Below are 5,000 nucleotides of genomic sequence, written 5' to 3'. Positions count from 1 at the left end.
CGCTTCGCTCGCTGTCCGCCGCTCGCCGCTCGCTCGTGCAGCCAAAAATGGCCAGTTTTGGCCCGTTTTTGGGCCGTTTTGGCCAGTTTTTGGCCTGTTCTTGCATTGCGCGGTGACCGTCGAGAGCGGAGCAAAACGTCAGCCATCTCAGCACCCTGGAACCCCCCGGGTGGCACAGGGCTGGATGGGGCTTTCGTATAGCAGGGACGGTGCTGCCTCTCGCTTCGCTCGCTGTCCGCCGCTCGCCGCTCGCTCGTGCAGCCAAAAATGGCCAGTTTTGGCCCGTTTTTGGGCCGTTTTGGCCAGTTTTTGGCCTGTTCTTGCATTGCGCGGTGACCGTCGAGAGCGGAGCAAAACGTCAGCCATCTCAGCACCCTGGAACCCCCCGGGTGGCACAGGGCTGGATGGGGCTTTCGTATAGCAGGGACGGTGCTGCCTCTCGCTTCGCTCGCTGTCCGCCGCTCGCCGCTCGCTCGTGCAGCCAAAAATGGCCAGTTTTGGCCCGTTTTTGGGCCGTTTTGGCCAGTTTTTGGCCTGTTCTTGCATTGCGCGGTGACCGTCGAGAGCGGAGCAAAACGTCAGCCATCTCAGCACCCTGGAACCCCCCGGGTGGCACAGGGCTGGATGGGGCTTTCGTATAGCAGGGACGGTGCTGCCTCTCGCTTCGCTCGCTGTCCGCCGCTCGCCGCTCGCTCGTGCAGCCAAAAATGGCCAGTTTTGGCCCGTTTTTGGGCCGTTTTGGCCAGTTTTTGGCCTGTTCTTGCATTGCGCGGTGACCGTCGAGAGCGGAGCAAAACGTCAGCCATCTCAGCACCCTGGAACCCCCCGGGTGGCACAGGGCTGGATGGGGCTTTCGTATAGCAGGGACGGTGCTGCCTCTCGCTTCGCTCGCTGTCCGCCGCTCGCCGCTCGCTCGTGCAGCCAAAAATGGCCAGTTTTGGCCCGTTTTTGGGCCGTTTTGGCCAGTTTTTGGCCTGTTCTTGCATTGCGCGGTGACCGTCGAGAGCGGAGCAAAACGTCAGCCATCTCAGCACCCTGGAACCCCCCGGGTGGCACAGGGCTGGATGGGGCTTTCGTATAGCAGGGACGGTGCTGCCTCTCGCTTCGCTCGCTGTCCGCCGCTCGCCGCTCGCTCGTGCAGCCAAAAATGGCCAGTTTTGGCCCGTTTTTGGGCCGTTTTGGCCAGTTTTTGGCCTGTTCTTGCATTGCGCGGTGACCGTCGAGAGCGGAGCAAAACGTCAGCCATCTCAGCACCCTGGAACCCCCCGGGTGGCACAGGGCTGGATGGGGCTTTCGTATAGCAGGGACGGTGCTGCCTCTCGCTTCGCTCGCTGTCCGCCGCTCGCCGCTCGCTCGTGCAGCCAAAAATGGCCAGTTTTGGCCCGTTTTTGGGCCGTTTTGGCCAGTTTTTGGCCTGTTCTTGCATTGCGCGGTGACCGTCGAGAGCGGAGCAAAACGTCAGCCATCTCAGCACCCTGGAACCCCCCGGGTGGCACAGGGCTGGATGGGGCTTTCGTATAGCAGGGACGGTGCTGCCTCTCGCTTCGCTCGCTGTCCGCCGCTCGCCGCTCGCTCGTGCAGCCAAAAATGGCCAGTTTTGGCCCGTTTTTGGGCCGTTTTGGCCAGTTTTTGGCCTGTTCTTGCATTGCGCGGTGACCGTCGAGAGCGGAGCAAAACGTCAGCCATCTCAGCACCCTGGAACCCCCCGGGTGGCACAGGGCTGGATGGGGCTTTCGTATAGCAGGGACGGTGCTGCCTCTCGCTTCGCTCGCTGTCCGCCGCTCGCCGCTCGCTCGTGCAGCCAAAAATGGCCAGTTTTGGCCCGTTTTTGGGCCGTTTTGGCCAGTTTTTGGCCTGTTCTTGCATTGCGCGGTGACCGTCGAGAGCGGAGCAAAACGTCAGCCATCTCAGCACCCTGGAACCCCCCGGGTGGCACAGGGCTGGATGGGGCTTTCGTATAGCAGGGACGGTGCTGCCTCTCGCTTCGCTCGCTGTCCGCCGCTCGCCGCTCGCTCGCGCAGCCAAAAATGGCCAGTTTTGGCCCGTTTTTGGGCCGTTTTGGCCAGTTTTTGGCCTGTTCTTGCATTGCGCGGTGACCGTCGAGAGCGGAGCAAAACGTCAGCCATCTCAGCACCCTGGAACCCCCCGGGTGGCACAGGGCTGGATGGGGCTTTCGTATAGCAGGGACGGTGCTGCCTCTCGCTTCGCTCGCTGTCCGCCGCTCGCCGCTCGCTCGTGCAGCCAAAAATGGCCAGTTTTGGCCCGTTTTTGGGCCGTTTTGGCCAGTTTTTGGCCTGTTCTTGCATTGCGCGGTGACCGTCGAGAGCGGAGCAAAACGTCAGCCATCTCAGCACCCTGGAACCCCCCCCGGGTGGCACAGGGCTGGATGGGGCTTTCGTATAGCAGGGACGGTGCTGCCTCTCGCTTCGCTCGCTGTCCGCCGCTCGCCGCTCGCTCGTGCAGCCAAAAATGGCCAGTTTTGGCCCGTTTTTGGGCCGTTTTGGCCAGTTTTTGGCCTGTTCTTGCATTGCGCGGTGACCGTCGAGAGCGGAGCAAAACGTCAGCCATCTCAGCACCCTGGAACCCCCCGGGTGGCACAGGGCTGGATGGGGCTTTCGTATAGCAGGGACGGTGCTGCCTCTCGCTTCGCTCGCTGTCCGCCGCTCGCCGCTCGCTCGTGCAGCCAAAAATGGCCAGTTTTGGCCCGTTTTTGGGCCGTTTTGGCCAGTTTTTGGCCTGTTCTTGCATTGCGCGGTGACCGTCGAGAGCGGAGCAAAACGTCAGCCATCTCAGCACCCTGGAACCCCCCGGGTGGCACAGGGCTGGATGGGGCTTTCGTATAGCAGGGACGGTGCTGCCTCTCGCTTCGCTCGCTGTCCGCCGCTCGCCGCTCGCTCGCGCAGCCAAAAATGGCCAGTTTTGGCCCGTTTTTGGGCCGTTTTGGCCAGTTTTTGGCCTGTTCTTGCATTGCGCGGTGACCGTCGAGAGCGGAGCAAAACGTCAGCCATCTCAGCACCCTGGAACCCCCCGGGTGGCACAGGGCTGGATGGGGCTTTCGTATAGCAGGGACGGTGCTGCCTCTCGCTTCGCTCGCTGTCCGCCGCTCGCCGCTCGCTCGTGCAGCCAAAAATGGCCAGTTTTGGCCCGTTTTTGGGCCGTTTTGGCCAGTTTTTGGCCTGTTCTTGCATTGCGCGGTGACCGTCGAGAGCGGAGCAAAACGTCAGCCATCTCAGCACCCTGGAACCCCCCGGGTGGCACAGGGCTGGATGGGGCTTTCGTATAGCAGGGACGGTGCTGCCTCTCGCTTCGCTCGCTGTCCGCCGCTCGCCGCTCGCTCGTGCAGCCAAAAATGGCCAGTTTTGGCCCGTTTTTGGGCCGTTTTGGCCAGTTTTTGGCCTGTTCTTGCATTGCGCGGTGACCGTCGAGAGCGGAGCAAAACGTCAGCCATCTCAGCACCCTGGAACCCCCCGGGTGGCACAGGGCTGGATGGGGCTTTCGTATAGCAGGGACGGTGCTGCCTCTCGCTTCGCTCGCTGTCCGCCGCTCGCCGCTCGCTCGTGCAGCCAAAAATGGCCAGTTTTGGCCCGTTTTTGGGCCGTTTTGGCCAGTTTTTGGCCTGTTCTTGCATTGCGCGGTGACCGTCGAGAGCGGAGCAAAACGTCAGCCATCTCAGCACCCTGGAACCCCCCGGGTGGCACAGGGCTGGATGGGGCTTTCGTATAGCAGGGACGGTGCTGCCTCTCGCTTCGCTCGCTGTCCGCCGCTCGCCGCTCGCTCGCGCAGCCAAAAATGGCCAGTTTTGGCCCGTTTTTGGGCCGTTTTGGCCAGTTTTTGGCCTGTTCTTGCATTGCGCGGTGACCGTCGAGAGCGGAGCAAAACGTCAGCCATCTCAGCACCCTGGAACCCCCCGGGTGGCACAGGGCTGGATGGGGCTTTCGTATAGCAGGGACGGTGCTGCCTCTCGCTTCGCTCGCTGTCCGCCGCTCGCCGCTCGCGCAGCCAAAAATGGCCAGTTTTGGCCCGTTTTTGGGCCGTTTTGGCCAGTTTTTGGCCTGTTCTTGCATTGCGCGGTGACCGTCGAGAGCGGAGCAAAACGTCAGCCATCTCAGCACCCTGGAACCCCCCGGGTGGCACAGGGCTGGATGGGGCTTTCGTATAGCAGGGACGGTGCTGCCTCTCGCTTCGCTCGCTGTTCGCCGCTCGCCGCTCGCTCGCGCAGCCAAAAATGGCCAGTTTTGGCCCGTTTTTGGGCTGTTTTGGCCAGTTTTTGGCCTGTTCTTGCGTGGTGCGGTGACCGTCGTGAGCGGAGCAAAACGTCAGCCATCTCAGCACCCTGGAACCCCCCGGGTGGCACAGGGCTGGATGGGGCTTTCGTATAGCAGGGACGGTGCTGCCTCTCGCTTCGCTCGCTGTTCGCCGCTCGCCGCTCGCTCGCGCAGCCAAAAATGGCCAGTTTTGGCCCGTTTTTGGGCTGTTTTGGCCTGTTTTTGGGCTGTTCTTGTGTGGCGCGGTGACCGTCGTGAGCGGAGCAAAATGTCAGCCATCTCAGCACCCTGGAACCCCCCGGGTGGCACAGGGCTGGATGGGGCTTTCGTATAGCAGGGACGGTGCTGCCTCGCGCTTCGCTCGCTGTTCGCCGCTCTCCGCTCGCTCGCGCAGCAAAAAATGGCCAGTTTTGGCCCGTTTTTGGGCTGTTTTGGCCAGTTTTTGGCCTGTTCTTGCGTGCCGCGGCGACCGTCGTGAGCGGAGCAAAACGTCAGCCATCTCAGCACCCTGGAACCCCCCGGGTGGCACAGGGCTGGATGGGGCTTTCGTATAGCAGGGACGGTGCTGCCTCTCGCTTCGCTCGCTGTCCGCCGCTCGCTGCTCGCTCGCGCAGCCAAAAATGGCCAGTTTTGGCCCGTTTTTGGGCTGTTTTGGCCTGTTTTTGGGCTGTTCTTGTGTGCCGCGGCGACCGTCGTGAGCGGAGCAAAATGTCAGCCATCTCAGCACCCTGGAAC

Source organism: Musa acuminata, unplaced genomic scaffold (genome assembly GCF_036884655.1).
Source record: "Musa acuminata AAA Group cultivar baxijiao unplaced genomic scaffold, Cavendish_Baxijiao_AAA HiC_scaffold_581, whole genome shotgun sequence".
Classification (NCBI taxonomy): Eukaryota; Viridiplantae; Streptophyta; class Magnoliopsida; order Zingiberales; family Musaceae; genus Musa; species Musa acuminata.
Note: the sequence above shows the minus strand (reverse complement) of the source record.